This window comes from Drosophila ananassae, assembly GCF_017639315.1.
Source record: "Drosophila ananassae strain 14024-0371.13 chromosome 4 unlocalized genomic scaffold, ASM1763931v2 tig00000073, whole genome shotgun sequence".
In the NCBI taxonomy this organism is placed as follows: Eukaryota; Metazoa; Arthropoda; class Insecta; order Diptera; family Drosophilidae; genus Drosophila; species Drosophila ananassae.
In genome coordinates, this window is record NW_025319042.1 from 363,724 (window position 1) to 387,025 (window position 23,302).

Consider the following 23,302-nt stretch of genomic DNA (forward strand, 5'->3'; position numbering starts at 1 on the left):
TCTTCCAAAGCCAGCTCCTCGAATTCTTCGGCTAGACCCATGACCTCCTCGAGTGATGCACATGCGTAGGGTCGCATGAACATTTTCATGCGTGGCATGCAGTTCTCCACGAGCCTATCGATGACCTCCTTTGTTGACTTTCCCAACGGCTTCATAAGCGCCTGAAGGTCTACCATATACTCTTTGAAAGGCTCTCCTCGCTGTTGCTTCCGCTGCTTTACCTGGTCTGCCAGTTTTTCGAAGTATCCTTTTGGCAGGAAAAAGGCCTCGAAGCTCCTTCTGAACTCTTTCCATGTGGGCCACTCGTCGTTCATCAGGAACCATTTTTGTGCTCTGCCCTGGAGTAGCTCGGGCATCGCTCGCGGGATAGTGTTTATATCCATCCCGTACGTTTTGGCAGACCATGCTACTCGGTCCACGAATTCGAGAGGATCCCCTGTTCCATCGAAACGGAACGACCACTCTCGGACTTGCCTCGCCACCTTCGCATAGTCCACCTGTACCGGGACTGGCTTCCGCGCTTGTGGCTCCATGCTCCTCATGCTCTTCATTTCCGGCACTGCCAGACTTTGGATGAGCTTTTCCGATTCGCTCACCGCTCTCTGCCTCGGCGTGGTCCTCTGCGCGAACTTCTCCTCGAATCCCCGCGCGACCACCATCACTTCATCCTCCTTTCTCTCTTCGGCCCACCTTGCCACCAGTGCCCTCATGCTCTCCACGGTTCCATCCGCTGCGAGACCGAGCTCTCTGCACACTTCGCACAACTCTTCTTTGCGAAGCGCGTAGATCCAGTTTTTCCTCCCCATCTTGAAGCAGTGTTACTCCTAGACTCTAAAGCAATCACGTAGTTTGGGCGCCAGGTGTAACGACTCACCCGCCCGGCTAGCTCAGTCGGTAGAGCATGAGACTCTTAATCTCAGGGTCGTGGGTTCGGGCCCCACGTTGGGCGCCAGGTGTAACGAACTGTTTTAGCTATGTTTTGCTCGCAACAAACGCCGCGGCTAGCTCACAGAGTTTGAGGGTACGTTCCACCGAATTTATAGTTCGACGTGATTGCCCGAGCCCAGAAATAACACGTTAAAGCTTCTTTATAAATAAATCCCCTTTATTGTAAATAGTTTACAAAGCAATAAAAGGAATCTCACCGGCTGTCTGGCTCAGCCGACCGACCGCTCGTCCTCCCGTCGATCCCCGATCCCCGCTCCGGGTTGGTGCCAATACGCACGCCCTCCCAAAGCTTGCGCCCGGCAGGTCGTGCGGTCTTGGTGCCTGGCGCCGAAACGGCTCTCGGTTCCCTTCGTTCGGACTCACGGACTCTGGTTGCGGGGCCTGTGTTGTTGATGTCTTCTGCTGCCGCTACCTGTCCGTCGCTGCTGCTCCCTCGTCGTCGCTGCGCTACGGTTGCCGCTGCTCCCTCGTCGTCGCTGCTATGCTGCTACCGCTGCTCCCTCGTCGCCGCTGCTATGCTGCTGCCGCTGCTCCCTCGTCGTCTCTGCTCTACTGCTGCTGTTCCTCCGTTTGGGGATGCCGTGGACCTCGGAACCCTTGGCTCGCCTGGATTCGCCCTTTCGCCGTGGCCGGCACCTAATCCGTGTTAACAGACCGAGTGGCTCACCTCCCAGGCATACGCCGGGCAGGATACGCTCCTCGCTGCTTAGCGGCCGGATCAGGGCACGAAGGGCCTTCCTACCCTACAGGACACGCCCCCGGTCGCGTTCGCCACTCGCCTCCAAACACCTGCGTGCATACGCCCCGCAGGATCTATGGTAGGCCAGAGGTTTGGGCGTCGCGTCTCCTTTGACTCCAGGTGGTTTGCTGTGCATACGCTCCAGCGCCTGGATCAGGATTCTTTTGACTTCCCGGGGTGTCCCTGCCTGGTTTCACAAATGGGCTTGAGTTCCCGGGTTGGCTATCCCTCGCGTTACAGGATCACACCTGGATCGAACGGTCAGGAGCAGACAAGGCGTACGCCAGGCTGATCCGTTGTTGCCGCCACTACACCAGGATACCTGTCGTGTCCGGGAGTAACTCCACCGACTCCCGACTCCCTCCACCCGACTCTTTTACCCTGGGCCTCAGCTTTGCCGCGGATCCTTGATCCTTTCCCCCTGACTCCTTGCTCGATTTGATGCGCGTACCGCCGCCGGACTTACCCACAGGGGGTCCTTAAGCTATTCTCGTATATCCTCGCTCACTCGCTTTAATAGCCCGCACTAAGGACTGTCGGACTTACCCACGGGGGGTCCTTCAGCCTATACTCCTAACTCTTCAAGGAAGCTTTCCAACTTGAATTCCAGACTTACCCACGGGGGGTCTTTCACTCACTCTCCCAGCTTCCCTAGAAGACTCGGCCTCGATTCGCTCCATGGGCCCTCCTTATATAGTGCCAGAGGCGCCCGTTAATCCTTGCGAATCTACTTCCTGCCGTTAATCCTCCGCTCCTTCACTTTCTCCGTTAGCTTTCTCTAATCCCGCCGTCTTTCTATCGGCGGGCTTTCTTTATGGTCCCTCCCCCGATTGCCCCGCTTGGGCCTCCGATCTGCATTATTTTTGTGCCGGTCATCGGACTTCGTCCCGATGCCCCGCGATCCCCCCCTGGACATCCCAAATGCATTTCTATGTCTTGTGCATTTTCTAAACACAGCTGCGCACTCGCCGGCCGCTTCTTTCCCCGCCGCCCCCGCTGCTTCCTATGACCTTCGAGCGCGGCCGCGGAGGCCCGGCCGGGACCGTTACTTTCCACGGTGACTCCTCTTTTCGCCCTCTTCCGTGCGCGACGCCGTGCTGGTTCCTCTTGCCCCCGCTGCTGCCCCCGCATGCCGTCTGTGTAACCAGAAGAACGAAAGGACAAATTCAGCGAAACTATTTGAAAGAAAAAAAGGTGAGAAATGAAAGGTATGAAATCATATATATTTTTAGGTGGTGAGCGACTTTGAAAGAATTGCGTTGGAAAATATGCCTCCTGTTGCAGAACAGCACAAATATTCCACCGATTCGCAGTACTTATAAGACATGGCACATGCAATTTCTAATGGCGTGGTTTCTGTGGATCTGGCTAACATCAAACCAGGGAAAATTGTACATTCTCGCTGGTTCTCTAAGGCCGCTAGATTATTACGATTATATGTGATAATGAAAAAACCACTTAAAAATTTAAGAATTCTGGTTGTATTTTTAATTAAGGTTTATGTGCCAATGTATTTTAATATCAAGTATTACAGCTCTGTCGTATACGGTAGTGTATTATTTTTCAAGTACATTACTTGGGCACAATTTCTGGAGCCAAATTTACGCACTGTTGTCAATCTTGTAATTCAAAATAATTCATATTTTGCACATTCGGAAAATATCTTGCTATCAATGTTGTTTGATGATAGGAAAGAGGTGCGCGACACTGCTATCAAAAAAATTTTACGATATCGAGACAATGTTGAAGATCCATCGGAACTTAGAAAATATAAAAAACCGGATATAAACTTCCATTGCTTCGATTACACGAATCTGATTGATTTGAATGATATAAATAAGGTATTTGAACCACCATTCACGCGAATCGTTCCGTATGAAACATTGAAAGAATATTTAAATGAAGATGATTCACCATTTACTGATCGGAATATTCCATTACATATACAAGGAACGGAACAACACGTTCAACCGTTAGCTAGCGTTTCCAAACGAGTAATACCGGAAAATGTAGAGGCTGTTATGGAGGCGACATTAGAGAGCCGGGCGAAATTGCCCAAGGTTGAATCCAAAGAAGACTTCAAACAATAATTTTTTAATTTCTTTCCTATGTTCTGATCAAATAAATTGTTAAAGAGAAAATAAAGATCCAAAAACAAAATAAAAACATTTTTTCCTAGAAACTTCCTAGAAACATTTCACTGATTTTACCTACACGTACCTACACGTTAAAACGAGGGACATCAGAATTCATTTTAGAGGTATGGTTTCTTGAGCAAAGTTTCTTATTTTGATCCCTAGAGTCCGAAAATCATATGTGCCTAAGCGATTTTTCAATCGACCCACCCTAATATACACCCCTGCTAAACATGGCAATTCTGCTAAATGCGGAGGGACATTCATTGGTTAAAGGTATATAAGTCGAAAATAGGCCGAGGATACACCCAAAGTGGAAACAAGCAAAAGGGTGTGAATACACAAAATCGAGCAGTTGAAAGAATTATTGGCCTAAAGTGGCAATAAAAAAGAAGTGAAAAAATCATCAAATAAAATGTCCGCGGATTCATTCGTAAATGATGTGAGTAATTGCGATGGTTCTCAGTTCTAGTCGAACTCTCAACACTCAGCTCTAGTCGAAAACCGCTTTTTTGAGCTTTTTGAGATAAATTTCGACCAGTATGAACTTCCCGAGAAGCTAAAATACGTAAAAGCGGAAAAATAAATTAATTTACAGGCTACGCTGTTGTTAGAATCGAAGAGCGTACGTGATTATGGCGATTTAATGCGATAATGGAAGATGTTCGAGGATCGCTTAACAGTACAGATGTGCACAACGGTAAGGGCAGGTGCGCAAGAGGTTGAAAGAAGAGTTCTCTCCATAAACATATGCGGCATATAAAGTGGTAATTTATAAGCATTTAATATTAAATCAAAAAAACACAAAAATACAAACAACAAAAACAGAGAAACAAGAATACCTACATAATAAAGAAGATTTTAGGTTATTGCTTACAATACCTTTTTTCGCATCATTAAGACTTAGAGAACACAACACTACACCAACAACAAACTGAAACGGCAGCAAGAAACTGCTGACATGCAATCGACAAAATATTGTAACACAATCCACACTTATAAAATAATTTACCATTTTTACGTTTTGCTCGTAACGTCACGTCGCTGCCTGCAGCTTCGTCTCTGCTTCAAGTTAGCTTTATTTTTTGTTTCTGTGAAATTAGTAGCCACGACCAGGGCCGTCGAGAGCCATGTCGGGCCCCGGGGCATGGATTCCTCATGGGCCCCTTTTCGTTTCGCTATATAAATGACGTTTGTAAATTAGTTTTGTTAATATAAAATGACTTGTTAGTGAGATCAACCAATATCATCTATATATATAAAAGAACATCGTGTTTTATGTTACACAACTTATAAATCAAGAACGGAAGAACAGATTTGAGTGAAAATTGGTAGGGAGGTAGCTTAGAGCCAGGAGAAGGACATAGGATACTTTTTGTCCCGTTCGACAGCGTTCCTCCCTTTCCTCCCTGGCCCATACTTTTTTATTTAGGCAGACAGCTAAGAAGAAAATGTCAAATGTCAAAATGTCAGTTACAAACGAAGTCAAATTCATAGTCAGGCTCTCAAATTTAACAACGAACCAAAAAGATTGTGTTGCGCTGAAATCAATATTAAAACTATTTCTATTAAATAAATAATTAACAAGTGGATTGAAGTGAAGTGAAGTTTAATTAATAATGCCGCGACCAAGACGGTCGAATCTTTCCCGACAAAGCCGTAATGCAAGAACAATACAAAATATTGCATATGAAAGGACTGAAGAAGAACGAGAAATTGCACGTGAACAGCGCCGCAATAGTATGGCTCGACTTCGTGCTTCTCAAATAGATTTCAATTTGCGACGCAGATATTTAGCTGATTTGAATCGAGCTGCGTTTCGATACGATTGCAGCAATGATTACAGCTTGCATCCTAGCGTTTGCATTGGGCAAATGGACGTTGTTTGCGAGTATTGTGGTGCATTAAAGTTTTCCGGAGAAACGCCTGGATTATGCTGCGTTAATGGTAAAGTGAAATTGCCAGTGTTGACTCCGCCACAAGAGCCATTGTATTCATTGCTTTGCGGCGAAACACAAGAATCACGCCACTTTCTTGCAAATACTCGAAAATACAATAGTTGTTTCCAAATGACGTCATTTGGGGCAGACATTATCGAAGAAGGAGGTTTTAATCCGACATTTAAGGTATTTATTTTTGTACTTACATAGAATGTAGTTAAAGAATCTGGTTTTTATTTTGTAGATACAAGGACGTATTTCCAAATATTATTTCTAACTACAAAAATAATGAATGGTTGAGTGAGCGAGCAATTTTAGCGGCTAAGAATAAAGATGTAGATGACCTGAACTACATAATTCAAAATAAGATCATTGGAACAATGCATTCATTCAAATCTATTGACTGCGTCACAAATGAAGATGAAGCCACCAACTATCCAATTGAATTTTTAAACTCTTTGGACGTGCCTGGCTTACCACCGCACAATTTACGCCTAAAGGTTGGCTCCGTAGTAATCATGCTTCGAAACATAAACCAACCAAAACTGTGCAACGGTACGCGTTTGGTGGTTAGTAAATTGATGAACAATGTAATTTACGCTACGATAATGATAGGAAAATTCAAAGGTGAGGAAGTTCTCATTCCGAGGATCCCGATGATCCCAACCGATATGCCGTTTGAATTTAAAAGACTTCAATTTCCGATACGTCTTGCATTTGCCATGACAATCAACAAATCACAAGGCCAATCCTTAAAAGTTTGTGGTTTAAATCTAGAACATTCATGTTTTTCCCATGGTCAATTATACGTGGCATGTTCACGGGTCGGAAGACCATCTGCGTTGTTTGTTTTTGCGCCTGATAATAAAACAAAAAATGTCGTGTATCACAAGGTGCTTAAGTGAAGAGCAACCTATGTACTAAAATACAGAAATAATAATGAATGATTAAGGAGGAGAAACAAAGAATATTGTATACCCACAAGTATTACAGAATTTAATTAATTTGAAAATTATTCTTTTTTGTTTGACTTATTTTTTATGCGTGCAACAACAATATGCCACAGCGAAACGTGGCAGGGTACTGCTAGTTTTCAATATTTATTCATTCTAATTAAACATTCATATATTTCTTTGTCAATTTTGGCCCCGGGAAAATTACCCGGCTGACCCCCCCTCTCATCGGGCCTGGCCACGACGTTCAGTGTCAAATATTTACTCACCCCAGTTTTTTTCGCATCATCCTGTAAATGTCATATTGGTAGTCACCAGTTGCAGTAAAAAGTTCAGCATCAGTTGAGAGATCATTAAAATGGCAACATTTATCTATAGTAACTCTTGATAAGGTGTAGTCAATAAGTGTAACGATTACTCCTTTTGAACAAACAGCAAAATTCTTGCCGTTAAATTTGTACAAAATACGTTTTTTGTTGGTTTTTTAAATTAATATATTGCCCCAATGAAGAAATCTGTGTTCGAACTCATATACTTCCTCGCCAATTGCCAAAGTTATTATCACCTATAATTAGCAAATATATTTTTTTAATGTTTTTGGTAACTTGCAAATTTTCCAAAATCCCACATCTAATTCGTAAATACATAACAATACATATTAATTTATTGATTTTATTAAGACTGTTTTGCCTAATGCTAAGACCTAACCTTCCAACGCCAAGACATACCTCAGCAACAAAAGACGCCCCAGCAACTGTGAATAGTCCGGCCAATGTATAATCCAGAACGAAGGTAAACTTAACTAGCAATCACAGGCTAAAATCCGAGTCGAACCCGGGAATATCTGACCTAGCTACATGCAGCTTTCTATAAAACCTAAGTTTAGCTAAACATCATATAGAGTTTCCTCGCGCACGCCTAGGCATGCAGGTCATCACCTCGTGGACTTCCGTCCACAGTGATAAAAGATTATTTTCTCTACAATAAAGACAGTCGAGAGCGAACTACAGCCAGCGGTAATACCAGCGGTAATTAACATTTTCAGCATGCTGCATCTGTCAGAACCACCAACACATTGAACCGAAACACATTCAACACACATCCGAGGCCAGTCATCCGTATCCAGACCTCAACTTCTTATCATGCCCACCTCCCCTGGTCTCAGCAAGCGGCTAACTTATAGCGGCCAAAAGACAATCCAGGAATACATAAGTCAAGCCTTTAATAAGAATTTGACTCCGACTAAGGGACCTACCGTTACTTCCGCGATTCCAAATTGGAAGCTACAAGCAGCATAACGCTCTACGGATGTACAGATTAGACTACTGCATGAATGCATCCAAAACGACAAATGAATCACTTATTCTAAAAGTGGGTACACTTTTTTTTGTGCACAGTATATTTGGGTGTGAGTGAATAGGGTAGTATTGTCTGTTTTGATTGACAGTAGTCTCACTCATTCCATAGTTGTACAGCTGTTAATGAGGACAGCAAAATTGGTGTGCAGTAGTCAACGCACTGTACAATGTTTTGGTGTGCAGTTGACTTACTGTACAGTGAGTGAAACTTCATGACTGGTACATACACACATATATGTATAGTTCTCATGTGTATGTATTTCCGATTAAAAAATTGATTTGTTTTTTCGTTTTAAATGTATTTATTATAAAATAAAAAATTTTGAAATTATTTATATTTAAATTTAAACTAATTATAATAATTATTTTATGTTATTAAAGTATCTACATTTAAATTATCAAACTTGTGAGTTCATTGCACGAGAGTGCAATGTGAGTTCTTGTGAGTTCTCCTTAGAATCCATGTTTATCCACTTATTAAAAATTACTGCACTCATCTGTACAGTTGTTCACAGTCAACAATCAAGCTGTACAGCGTGTTTAAAAAAGGAAAAATATAGTACTCCCTACGAAGAGTGCAACCATATAATGAACTCACTCGAAGTGAGTACACTGAAAATGTTGTGCTTTCTTATTGTGACCTATAGAGTATACTGTACAGTAAAGAATGAGTGCAGTGTTTTTGAAAACACTACATTACTGAAAAGATCTGTTCTGCCACAAATGAGTGCATTCATGCAGAAGTCTAGTAAAGATGTTATTTATAACATTTTTAAAATAATAGATACACCTTCAAACTTATTATAATTTTGGTCAAAAGTGTGCAACGCAGTGAAGGAGACATCTCCGACCCTATAAAGTATATATATTCTTGATCAGGATCACCTCCTGAGTCGATATGAGCACGTCCGTCTGTCCGTCTCTCTGTTTCTACGCAAACTAGTCTCTCAGTTTTAAAGCTATCGAGTTGAAACTTTGCACACACCCTTCTTTCTGTTGCAGGCAGTACATAAGTCGGAACGGCCGGGATCGGCCAACTATATCCTATAGCTGCCATATAACTGATTGATCGGAAATGCCATAACTTTGGTGTTTTTTAAGTTCGAAGGATGAGAGTTTCATGGGGGTTCCTCTTTGGGCAAAATAATTCGATATGCCAAATTTCTTAAGGATCGGTGAACTATATACGATCCGCTATATATCTAATAATATAAGATGCGTGGCGCCACCTAGCGGACTGCAACTCAACTGCAAGGGTATATAAACTTCGGCTCCGCCCGAAGTTAGCTTTCCTTTCTTGTTTTATTAATCGTTTATTGGACGCAAGGGAGGGAAACGCCATTTGGAATACTGCTGCCACAGCGTAATTTATTTCTCCTTTTATCGCGCATAGAAAATTTTTTGCAAGAAAGAGAATCTCTGCCAACCATACAGGCGGTTAAAACTAAGGGCAATAAGTTCTGGTTCAATAAAAATTAAAGGATGAAAAGTTAAGAAAATGAGCCTGAGAAAATTTCCAGGTCAGCAGGATTTTCTGAAATCGATAAAAGAGGTCTTGAATTAACAATTGAGGCTATGTGGCACAAGAATGTACTCAACTTCTCGAAGTTAAGAACTGCGGTACCAACTGCCCGATACATGTGGTGTTTTGGCGTCTTTACTGCTGCTTTCAAAATTTATTGGGAACGAATTTTCGCATTTAACGCCCCAGGACCAGAGTTCAGGTTCATCTCATGAAAATTCGTCACTATAGCCATAATATAGATTGGACATATAAATTATTTAGTTTTCTGGGCCGGCTGGCTGTGCCTCCGGCTGGTTGAATATCTGTGGCGGGGGGCGGCTGTAGGTTGCTGTCGTTGGTGGCCCTCGTCGCAATAGCTCCCAAAGGGTTGGGTAGTGGTGACCACCAAGGTTGGCAGCCACTGCACAGTGGTTGCGCTTATAGGCCATAATTCAAAAAATCCGCAGAACAGAAAATTTTGCGAAAAGTTAAGGAACTGTCTACACAATGTCCAAGTCTTTCAATGGCAAACCAGATTTTTCTGGAAATCTAAAGGGACTTTCTAAAAATAGAATGCAAAGCTTGTACACGTGTTCAGTTTTGCAGCGCAGCGGCATTAAGTTAACTCTTCGTCAAAACATCATTGGATTTCAAAGTGTTCAAACGTTCGTTGGAGAGGTCCGAATTTTATTATTTAAAATAAATTTTAAAGTTGAAGGTATTTACTTACGAATTACTTATTGTGAAATTGATTTGATAAATATTTTGTTCGTTATGTGTTTTTAATAAATTATACATTTTGTGTATATTATGTGACTTTTAGATATGTTGCCCCCCGATTCTCCATTTATGTATGATATCAGTGCATTTGCCAATGTTTTCAGGTAATAAAAATGTTAAGTTCAGCTGCCGAATTTTGCCAATGTGTACATATATACTCATTAATATGCTCAAGCTGTCTTACTATATTCAAGGTCAAATTCGCGAAGCTCATTTTCCCAGCACATTTGATTTATTAGAAGATATTTGTTAATATTTATTTCACTCCAATTAGCATTCAATTAAATTTTATTTTTAATGATTTAAATACATTTATTCTTATATACATATCATAAAAGGAACTTTAGAACCTCATTTCATTATATTTTGAAAAGCTTGTGGGATAACTCCTCTACATTTTTATACTCTAAATAATTAAAATACAAATAAATTGGATGCCTAATAATGAAATTTTGAAACCGTTGCCATACAATACTACTGCCATACTTACTACGGTGCTATGAGAGCTATAGGATACAGTCTTCCGATGTATCCAATTTTTATACCCTTGCAGAGGGTATTATAATTTTGGTCAAAAGTGTGCAACGCAGTGAAGGAGACATCTCCGACCCTATAAAGTATATATATTCTTGATCAGGATCACCTCCTGAGTCGATATAAGCTTGTCCGTCTGTCCGTCTGACCGTCTGTCCGTCTGTATGTCTCTACGCAAACTAGTCTCTCTGTTTTAAAGCTATTGAGTTGAAACTTTGCACACATCCTTCTTTTGTTTCCAGGCAGTACGGAACGGGGATCGGTCGACTATTTCCCTAAGCTGCCATCGATGATCGATTGATCGGAAATGCAATAACTTTGGTGTTTTTTAAGTTAGAGGGTTGGGACTTTCCACACATGTTATATTTGGCCAAAATATCTTATGTACATCGTATATACATATCTTTTGTACATCGGCCGACTATATCCTATATCTGTCATAGAACGATCGGAATTGGCATAACTTTTTTGTTTTTTAAGTTAGAAGGATGGGATTTGGTACAGATTCCATTTTTGAATCTAAATTGCTGGATTTCATAAGGATCGGCCGACTATATCCTATAGCTGCCATATAACTGAACGATTGGAATTGGCATAACTTTTTGAGCATTTGAAAAAAATTTCACATTAATATCTCAACGGAAAGTATTTATGGCCGCGGCTCCATACAAGCCCAACCACTGTGCACTGGAGAGTCGGATGATAGCTTCGACTTCCTCCCTTCTTCCGAAGTTTACGGTGGGGGATACTTATCTCCGTTGTTACGGCCCTTAAGGCACGATAACCAAATTCAATAAGTAGAATAAATGTAACGGCTGAAGCCGGAGTTTTATAATCGAGCTAGAGCTCTTTATTTCAAATCCAAATTAAAACTGAAACTTTAGAATTAACAAAAGCTAATGCTTGGCCGGATGCCCGTGGCAGACCGCTGACCTTGCACATTTTGCAGAAGTCATACGATCGCTGTCAGCCAATGAGACTAAGCCACAGCACATAAAGCCATAGCTGGCTAAGCTCTCGGGCCCATTAGGCTGGAACCAATTTAAGGTGGACCATACAAGAGTGTGTTAATAATAGTAATAATAAATAATGATTAATAATAAAAATTTATAACATTAATAATGATTAATATTAATGAAGGGGATAAGAATTGGCCTGCTCAGTCTACGCTGGGAGTTGGTTGTTAACTACTCCCCCCTTAAATTAGACGCCGTTCTCGGTGATAGCCAATTCGTCGATGGACCTTAGTAACTGGGATGCCTCTCGTTTGCGCCTGCAGTGTTGTTGGAGCATGATAAAGTCGCATAGTGTGAGGCTAACGGCGACTCCCGCGGCGAACCAAATCTTCGGGGATCCTATTAGTTCCACAGTATCCTCGATTTTTTTTTTAATCAATTTTGAGGCATCTGCCAATTTCCGCCAGGGTACTGAGAGTACTGTACTGAGTACATTGGAGCTACTATGTAGCGGTGGGGCATTGGCGACATCGATGCTGTATTGGTTTTTCAGCAATGATGTGATTGTTTCGGAATTAAAGGAGGCCTCATTATCGTATTATATGGTCTTGGTGTTAGGGTAGAAATTTACCAATTGAAGGATAGGTGCTCGTACATCTATTATTGCCCTAGAAACCAAGGGCTGTATGATAGCGAATTTGGAAAATTTGTCAATGCAGGTTAAGAAGATTTTTTTTGTCGGTTAAAAAAATGTCGATATGCAACATTTCCCCAACATATGACGGGATAGGTGTAGTTCCTAATTCCTGCTTCTTGGGATGGTGGTCGAAGTTAGCTTTATTGCAGGCCTTGCAATTTGCGACCACTTCGCTAGCTAATTTAGATATGTTCGGCAAGTAGTAATCCCGTAGAATTTGCTTTGCATTCTCTGCTTTGCAGCCCTATGATCACGATTGTGCTCGGTGTTAGCGATTTCAAGCTGTTCGTTAGCGTTGGTGATGTCGCTGACGAAGTTTTCACAATGCCAAAACTTTCTCGCAGGAAATTCCTGCCTCAAGGCATGTTGGATATGAGCTAGTGTAAGGAAATCACAGTAAATCGCGTTCACAACGTTGGCGTTAATGATTTCCTTAACAGATTCAACAAACGAGTCCTTATTATAAAAATTAATGATAGGCGGGTTTTATTTCCGAAGATTATGAAATCCCGACGAAGCGGTGGGCTTGCTTCTTCCAAAATGATTTGGTTTCTAAAGCAGTTAAGAGGTTTGTCTGTAGTTTCTATGGTGTATGAGAGCGAACGCTCACTATGCACCGTGGCCGCATCGGAATAGGCATCAGCCTCTAGGTTATTCAGGGGTTGCCTCGATAGCGCGTCAGCTACCAAGTTTTGCTTCCCGGGTGTGAAAAACACTTTCCCGTTGTTCTAATCAATAAACGCTTCCCATCGCTTAATCTTAGCGTTGGTGTTTTTGTCGGATACCGCATATATAAGAGGCTGGTGGTCTGTAAATATCCATACCTCCTTGTTACCGTATAGGCAGTTTTGGAGTTTGCCTATTGCCCAGACTATCGCCAATAATTATCTTTCGTTGGTGGCGTAGTTCAGTTCGCAGTCCGTTAGAATGCGTGAAATCATGGTAATAGGGCTTTTATTCTGGGACAGTACCGCGCCTAATCCACTCGCTGAGGCGTCGGTGGTTAAGTCAAACGGTAATTTGAAATCAGGGTATGTCAATATGACATCTTTCGATGCCGAAATGTTACGAAGGTGATCGAATGCATTTCGCTGGGTTTCATCAAACCTGACAGCTACTTTTTTGACATATTCTTGCGGACCGTCCCGTTTTCCCCTTTGAGGAACTCTTTTATTACTCTGACTTTTTCTGGGTCTGTTTTTGTCCCTCCTCCGGTGACAATAAATCCTAAAAATTCAACGCTCCCTTTAACTAACTTTGTTTTTTCCCGTGCCACCCTCATGTTGGCATCGAGTAGGCGCCCAAGCACTGTGTCAAAGTGCTTGACATGATCCGTTACATTTTCGGAAAAGATAATAACGACGTCAATGTAGACGTGGCATATTTTGCCGATTTCTTCCCGCAGCACATCGTCGATGGCTCTTTGGAAAATATTCCCTGCGTTCTTTAGACCGAAGGGTAGTCGGCAAAATTCGTATTTCCCACCATTAACTAAGAACGAGGTCTTCTCTCGGTCCTTTTCAGCCAGGTAAATTTTATGGTACCCTGACCTTAAGTCTAGGGTGGTAAAGAATTTAGCTTTCCCCAAGTATGCTAGAATCATGGGTATGCTTGGCATGGGGTAGCGATCGGCGATCGCTCGTTCAGCTTCCTGAAGTAGATTACTAATCGCTTCTTCTTGATACCATTATCATCAGTCCATTTTTTGTCCGTCCTTTGTTTACAAAGTCCGTTGCCCCCACAGGATAAGGGTATAACCTGGAGTAGACAGTAGCGAATAGTAGCGATGACCGAAGTGTTAAAGGTGAGCGCCTCGTTAAAGGTGAGCGCCTCGTTAAAGATGAGCGCCTCGTTAAAGGTGAGCGCCTCGTTAGAGGTCGAAAACACCTTAATTCTTTTCAGAATATTTCTTTTTAATTCGGCTTTGGCCGAACTTGGCACCACTATATAATCGATTTTTGTGAAATTGACATTCTGACAGTAAAAAAATTTGAGCTTTTCAGTGAAGTTTGCGTATTTTATTACGCTGTTGCCTAGGTCCAATGCTACTCCTGTTCGCGTTAGCGAATCGAAGCCTATTATAGAATCGAACGTGCTCAGTGTATCCAGTGAGGAAAAATGGGACGTCTAGTCCAAAGATGCGCATTATGCACTTGTTTTTGACGTCACTGGAGCCGTGAATAGAGCTCACAGTGAAAGGGGTCTCGACCGGCATTACGTTTCTTAGCTCCTTTACGGGCTTCACGTAATTTTTTGCCGCCGTGTCGATGAGAATTTTTACTGTTTTGCCAGTCAACTGTCGCTCGACACAGAAACAAGATCGCACAGCTACTGCTCCTGCTTGAGGAATACATATTACAAATTTGTCTGACTGCCAGTCTCAGGACATCATACTCACCTGTGCCTTCTCTCCTCTGGCCACAAAATGGGATATTACTGGAATCGGCCACCCACAGTTCGCTCGGCCATCCACTATTAAACTAGACGATTTTCCATGACCTAGAGCGTCGGCAACCTGAAACGAGAAAAGAAGATACAAATATCTTACAAGGGGTTCTACATCAAAGTGCTATTGGAACTCATCTTATTATATCTCCTCCTTCAAAGCTCCTGTCCAATGATGACCTTCCTCCTGCTTCTTTTGCTCCAAATGATCCTAGCCATGAGCGCCCATTCTTGCTGGACATTGTTCCTGGAAAGAAAAGAGAAAAATAAATTTATTTCTGACGCCGCTAAAACCAATCAAAATTTAGCCTACTTACCTCTTCGATGACCCTTCACCAACATGCAAAACCTGCAGGAATAAAGGGCAAATTGAAACAAGACCATGGATCATGGGAAAACACTTGCAAATATTTACCTGGAAATTGCCATCCCACGCTGCCGACACTGAGGAACTGAAATGATAAAGGAAAATTGAAATTAATACGCTCCAAATATCCCCACTTAAGGGAATTGATGCCTGAGAAGCTATTGCACTTCCAAGGATGGCACCTGATCCAGGATCATCTGCGTACCTGCCTCTTAATGTCGTCCTAAATATCTGTTTTGAATCTTGTCTTGAAGTCCTCATTGTTTACATAATCCTACGTCTTCTTCTTAAATACAGCATTCCATGATTTTCATCAAAAAATTTCTTATTAACGACGCTGACTGCTGACTAATTAACTATCTGTGATACTCACCTGTGATAACCCATATCCACTTGACGACTTCCACTGGATTCACCTGCAAACGTACCTGATTAGCTTAAGAAAAAACACTGACAATTGGAATACTAATAAAAAGAAGAAACCAAAACAAAACTTACCCTCAAAGACGACACGACCCGATGCACCAGAAAGACGACGCCCTTGAACATGCCAACCGGCAAAATCCTCTGTCCCACAATGCCGTCCCTCAATGTGCTGTCCTAAATGTCTCCCTGAAATGCAAAAACTTACAAACTTTTAAATTTCTTCCTATATTTACCCATTTCTGCGATGAGTGCTGCCAACCTGCACCGCCTGGTGGTCGGAGTTGCCACCTGGGGCAAATGACCAGAATTAAGAGCTGCCAACCGGTCCCGCCTGGGAGTAGGAGTTGCCACCTGGAGGAAGTGAAGAAAAATACCAGGAACAAAGGAAATACCAAGTGCCAAGACGACCATGGGACGAATTGAGGCCCGACGACCCCAAAAACAACAACAGGAGAAAGTGCTCTCTCCAGGAGCCCACCAATTTCATGGAAAGTCTCCCGGAACAAACGTTGCCCTTTGGGTAATACTCCGGGAGACTTTTCTCTTCCCTGTTGAACACAACCACTTGGGCCCTGGAGCAGTGCGGACTGGCTTTAAACCAGCCCGCCAAATCTTTCCTTTTTTGAATTTGTTTAAAGTAAAATAAAATATAAAACGCCAAGTTATTTGTTAAATTTTTAAAATTCCTTTAAACAAAAAACAATAAAACAAAACATAAATTATATAAAAAAAATAAAACAAATTGAAGTGACTTATTAATTAAAAGGAGACTTAAAAAGGAGATATGGAGGACACATGGACAGAAATACAAAAGGAGATGGACAATTTCAACCTGGACAACATCGAGCCATTTACTTCGTTGGACTTCTTTGAGATGGCCATGATCTGCAGGCCTTATGGTGATGATTCCTGCGTGATTGTGTGTGACGCTAATTCAAGGACTCCCCCCGTTGACCCCTCTTCCAAGGCGAAGAGCCCGCCAAAAATAATTCCCAATAAAAAAACCCATACACACACACACTCACAGTCAGATCCACTTTCTCTCTATGACCCCTCTTCCAAGGCGAAGAGCCCGCCAAATGCAGGAGATAAAAGTAATAAGACAACAGTTCCAATAAGCACACACCCCCATACACTCACACAAACACAGTCACACACACATACTGCACCACTTTCTTCTCCCTTGCCTATAGGGATTGAAATTGGCGCGAAGCAATGCACCCAAACTCACCCACAGTCACACACACATACTCCACCACTTTCTTCTCCCTTGCCTATGGGGACTGAAATTGGTGCGAAGCAACGCACCCAAACACACCCAAAGTCACACACACATACTGCACCACTTTCTTCTCCCTTGCCTATGGGGACTGAAATTGGCGCGAAACAATGCACCCAAGCACACTCACAGTCACACACACACCATGTCCTACTTTCCTTTTCCCTGACTACGGGTCCTGAAATTGGCGCGAACATTGAAATCCAAGCAACCAAGGCTTCCGCCTTGCCCAAAATAACAACAAGCCCTTCAGCTGATCGTGAGCCACCTGTTGGTTCAAACACAGCCACAAACAAAAACAATAAACGGCTGTTGTCTTCCTCTCCAACTACGTTAACCAACGACATCAAGCGAGCCAACCGGGAGTTTGAACATGTTGCGCCCAAGTTGGACCAGCTGGCCCATCCAAACAACAACACAACAAAAAACAACAAATCCCCTAAAAAAATCCTATCTGATGAGTTGTTGAGAAACTTTTTCTCACAACTTAACGATAGCGATGCAAACCCCCCTCCCCCCAATGCCCCAAAACCACATACAGCCAGATTTTGCAGCAGGAGCCCGATTATTTATCCCCCACCAGATCCGCCAAACTTGCAAAGTTCAAAGACTGAATCAAGCAAACTAGCCCCTAAAAAACCAACTCTGCTTAGAGCCAGCGAGTCCAGCTCGGCAGACATGGGCCCCGTGGTTTTTAATGTTAAAGCTACGGTCCACACCATGCCCAATCATAATCCTCAGGGTCCTGCACTGATGGAGGTTTCCTCCCCCTTCCATTACAAGCCTGAAAAGACTCCTGTCTTTTCCTGACTCCTCTCCTGCCAACGGCTCTACATGGAACGTGTGGAAGCTAGAGCCGAGGCCAATAGGGTAAAGGGAAACGGGGCCAGGGAAGGGGCCCCAATTAATGGAAACACCAGCAACAAGAACAACAACAATAAAACTCCTACAGCGATGGCCCCTCCCATTGTCCCCATCAGCAAAAATCCCCCTACCACAGGTCAAGGATGGCTCAAACAAATTCGGACCGAAGGCCAAACCAGCAACGGCAATATCCCTCGGAACAGCGCAGCAACTACAACCCATTTAGGCAACAGAAGCGACCAAATCCGGCAGAGGCGCATCTGGCTCGCTTTCAGGAGAGGCTCCAACTGGAGCAAGAGGGAAAGGAGCGCTCCCAACGGCTTCGAGGGCAGGGATGGCCAACTCCTCAGGAGAGTTTGATGCAAAAACGGACTGGCGCAGCTCTCAACAACTCGCGCCAATCCAGTGTAAAATCCCAGCTGCACTGGCACAAGCTGCTGGAGAAACTGGCACTCACCCACGAGGCTGCCCAGTCCAAGCTGCTTGAAAAGTGGCTACAATTGAGAAAAAAATAAATAAATTGTCAACTCTGTTTATTAAAATCACTAATATGTTTGACATAACTGAGGTCTCACCGAACAATAACTCTCTAGCCTATCCTATCTCTAACTTATCCTGCTCCATTCAGACAATCGAAATGGCCTCGATTCTAGAAAATACCCTTGACGCCAATGACTGCCTCTATGTTTAAAGCTCCTAAGACTTTAAAGATTGTCTCCTGGAACGCTGGGGGCATCCAAAACAAAATTGACGAGCTCTCATCGTTCTTAAGTGGACGAGATGTTGACGTGCTGCTCGTCAGCGAAGTTAGGACAGGGACCTTTCATATCCCCGGATACAAGGTTTACACTGCCTTGAATCCAGTGTCGCAGCGCAGAGGGGATGCTGCGACAATAATTCGTAGCGACCTTGCCCATTCGGTCCTTGTACCTAGAAAGGAAGAAGCGGTACAAATCTGCCCAATTGCCGTACAAAATGTCATACTTGCCTCCATCTATTGCCCACCATCTGTGAAATGACAAAACGACGATTTTCCTCGCCTCCTCAAAGGGATAGACCAACTATGTAATCCACAATCACTGAGGTTCATCATTGCGGGGGACTGGAATGCAAAAAACCAGATGTGGGGAAACGCTCGTAGCTGCAACAGAGGGAAATTGTTAGCGGAAGCAGTACAAGCAAAAAACAGATATAACATACTTGCTACAGGAGAGGCCACTTGTTATCCCTTTAACAAAAAGGCAAATCCCTCGGCAATAGATTTTGCCGTGTATTCGGGTTTCCTCCCTACCCACATCTCCATCTCATCGGTATCCGAATTATCCTCTGACCATGTCCCACTCATCATCAATGCGGCACTGGGCAAAACTCCTTTAATCAGTCCAGATGTCGAACAGGCTGCGCCAAGACCTCCTCCCCTCCCACGAGGATCTCACAGAATCAAAGCCTTCAGGGACCATCTGGAAAAATACATTCTTTTAAACACTGAAATAAACAGTGGGGAGGATATTGATGACTGCGTTGGCATTTTACTTAAAAACATTGAGAACGCTGCTTTACACGCCACTCCCATCGCAAACAACGCCTCCCGATATTCGACCACACATCCCTCTCGTCACATGACTAAGCTTGATAAACCAGCCAGCATCCTTTTCCAGCTATTGCAAGCATGTTTCTCCAAAATGAAAGAGGATCCCTCACCTGAAAATAAAGCAAAGTTTTCCAGAATAAGAAATAAGTTTAAAAAAGCAATTAAAAGACTAAAACAAGCCCAGGTAAACCGCATGCTCCTCAATCTTGACCCTGAAGATAGATACAACATGGCCAAGATTTGGAAAATTACCAGGCACATCAAAAGTCAACCCCAATCTGACCATCCTCTCAAGATCCCAGTACAGTCCAGGTCCTCTGGACACTCGCCAGCTTCCTCCGACCACATATGGACCCGTTCCTCTAAAGAAAAGGCGGACGCCTTCGTCAAATACCTGGAGGATAGGTTCTCCCCCAAAATGACCACTCTGGAACAGGAAAGAATTGCTATAATAAATGATCTTAATGATTTCTATGCACACTCACCTTCTCCCCCCTCGGCCCCGATTTTCTTCAGGCTGGAGGAGCTCCAAACACAGATTGCTGCTCTGGCGACCGCGAAGAGCCCTGGCGAAGACCAAATCCAAAACGCCCTTATCAAATTACTACCAAAGAAGGCAGTCCTCTACCTATTGCATATTTACAACTCTGTTCTAAGACTCGGCCATTTCCCCCATCAATGGAAACTAGCTGTCATCACCATGATCCATAAGACGGGGAAGCCAACTCATTGCCCGGACTCCTACAGACCCATAAGTCTGCTCTCTGGCTTTGGAAAGCTGTTTGAGCGCCTCCTTCTCTCCAAGCTTTTCAAGTGTAAGAACTTTGCGGAAGCCATACCAGAACATCCAGAACACACACCCAGAACACAGTTCGGAACAGCAAGTGTTGAGGGTCACGCAACACATCCTGAGAGCATTTGAAGAAAAGGAACACTGCTCGGCCATCTTTTTGGACTTCTCGCAGGCTTTCGATAGGGTTTGGCATGAGGGACTTCTCCAAAAACTTTCCAAGATTGTCCCTAAACAACTACACAAAGTCCTCACCAGCTACCTCCAAAACAGGACTTTCAAGGTGAAAGGAACTGGTGGAATCAGATCCAGGCTTGGTTCCATCAGTGCTGGAGTGCCCCACGGGAGCATCCTCGGCCCAATCCTATACTCGATCTATACCTCTGACATGCCACTCCCAGATGCAGTTCCCATTATATCCAGGAACTGTACTCTTACCCCGACCAAGCTCCTTCTAGCCACATATGCAGACGATACAGCGGTACTTATGTCACACAAACAGCCAAAGGAACACGCAAAGCATCTGCAAGCATACCTCAACGTCATCTCCGAATGGGCAAACAAATGGCGCATGACCTTCAATGTTAAAAAATGCGCCCACGTCTCCTTCTTTTCTGGACAAAATATGACCCAAACCAACCAGACGAAACTCCTCCTCAATGGACAGATCATACCTCAGGCTAACAAATACAAATACCTTGGGGTCACATTGGATAGGAAAATAAATATGAGCCTACACATTTCCCTCCTTTGCATGATGACATACTTTCACTTGAAGATAAAGCAGTTTCCGAAATTGAGAATGCTTCTTCTTTACAAGATTTAGAAAAAGTTAGGCTATCATATTTGGGAAAAAAGGGTGTAATTAAAGCTTATTTTGACAACTTAAAAGAGATAGAAGACGCAGGAAAAAAGCGCAATTTAGGCGAAGTTATCAACGTTTTACGTAATAAGCTAGATCAGCTTATAATGAATAAGGAGAATATACTAAAAGCCGAAGAAGTTAACTTTAAATTGCAGAACGAGGCAGTTGATATCACGTTGCCTGCGAGGCCAGAAAAAATTGGCAAGGTCCATCCACTCAGTAAAGTTATAAATGAAGTAAAGCTTATTTTTGCACATATGGGTTTTAAAGCAGTTGATGGCCCTGATATTGAAGATGAATTTCATGTATTTGATGCACTGAATACTCCAAGTCATCATCCTGCGCGAGAGGAGCAAGATACCTTCTACTTAAAGAATAAAAGAAACGATAAAAGAATGGTACTGCGCACTCACACTTCATCTGTACAGATTAGAACCATGGAAAAAACAAAAAAATTCCCAATTAAAATAGTAGCCCCTGGTAGGGTATACAGAAATGACTTTGATGCAACTCATACTCCTATGTTTCACCAGATAGAAGGGTTATATGTCGATGAAAACGTCAATATGGGCCAGTTAAAATTTACTATTCATCACTTCCTTAATAAGTTTTTTGGAGATAAAGGGCTGAAGATACGTTTTCGTAATAGTTTTTTTCCTTTTACTGAACCCTCTGCGGAAGTGGACATAAGTTATAAAGGTAGTAAATGGATAGAAGTGCTTGGATGTGGTATGGTGCATCCAAATGTCTTTCAAAATGTTGGAATAGACCATACTAAATACAACGGTTTTGCGTTTGGCATTGGTATAGAAAGGCTTGCGATGCTAAAATATCAAATCAGCGACCTAAGAAGCTTTTACGATAACAAAATCAGCTGGCTTGATCATTACGGTTTTCATTTTTCATCTTTAAGATAAGTGATAAGTAAAACTCATACGTTCGTTATACTTGCTGCAGGGCATGGCAGGCGGATGAATTCAGATTTGCCTAAGGTCCTACACAAAATAGGCAATTTTTCCATGCTTCAGCATGTCATTTACAATGCAAAACAGTTAAATCCTGAAAATATTGCTGTTGTAGTTGATCAGCCTTTAATTGAAAGACTAAAGTGCTTTGAGGATATACAGTTAATTACACAAGAATCAACACTCGGCACGGGGGATGCAGTCAAAACTGCGATGAGAAACCTGAAAGAATTGCCAGATTCGAACATAGTTGTTGTGCAGTATGGAGATACTCCGCTCATAAAAAGCAGCACAATAACTAAAATGATTAGTTATTTAGAAGGCAAGGCTCTAGTTTGCCTAGGTTTTAGGGCAAGCAATAAAGAATATGGTAGGTTAATCATTGAGAATGGTTCCTTAAGAGAAATCGTAGAAGCAAAGAGTGATAAAAATAATCATGAAGAGTTTCTTGTCAATGCTGGAATAATGGTTGCATATGCAAAGAATTTACGTGAATTGGTGGAGAAAATAGAGTGCAATAGCTCAACTCATGAATATTATTTGACCGATATAGTTTCCATTGCAGTGAAGAGTAATTTAAATGTCGGTTACGTTATTACGGGTGGAGAAGAAGCAACGGGAATAAATAACAGAAATGACCTTATAAAAGCTGAATTTTACTTTCAAGAAAATAAAAGAAAAATTTTTACCGACGCCGGAGTAACACTTGTTGCGCCAGAGACTGTTTTCTTTTCTCTTGATACGCAAATTGCCAGAGATTCAGTTATTTACCCATATGTTTTTTTCGGTACTGGAGTGAAAATAGAGTCTGGTGCGAAAATACTGCCATTTTCGCATTTAGAAAATTGCTTAATTAAAAGTAATGCTGAGGTCGGTCCATTTACCAGAATACGCGGAAACACAACAATTGGTAATAAGGCAAAAATAGGAAATTTTGTGGAAGTGAAAACAAGTGAAGTTGGTCAAAACACTAGAATAAAACACTTAAGTTATATAGGAAATGCTAAAGTAGGGCAGGAGAGTAATATAGGAGCAGGCACTATTGTTTGTAATTATGATGGGAAAAATAAACATGAAACGAATATAGGGAGCAATTGCTTTGTTGGCGCCAATAGCTCACTAATTGCGCCGCTTAATATTCATGATGAATCTGTAATTGCAGCAGG

The 23,302-nt window shown here is 42.7% G+C and overlaps 1 long non-coding RNA gene and 1 other non-coding gene across 2 annotated transcripts; one reads left to right on the forward strand and one right to left on the reverse strand.

Annotated features, from left to right (window-relative positions):
• The first annotated feature begins 876 nt into the window (after positions 1-876).
• Trnak-cuu lies at positions 877-949 on the forward strand. The gene has a single exon. It is a non-coding gene; the product is annotated as a tRNA-Lys (tRNA).
• Positions 950-18,449: 17,500 nt separating this feature from the next.
• Positions 18,450-19,181, reverse strand: LOC123257866. Its single transcript, XR_006507930.1, has 3 exons — positions 19,126-19,181; positions 18,910-19,066; positions 18,450-18,855 (listed from the first exon to the last, which is right to left on the reverse strand). It is a non-coding gene; the product is annotated as an uncharacterized LOC123257866 (long non-coding RNA).
• Between the last annotated feature and the right edge of the window lie 4,121 nt (positions 19,182-23,302).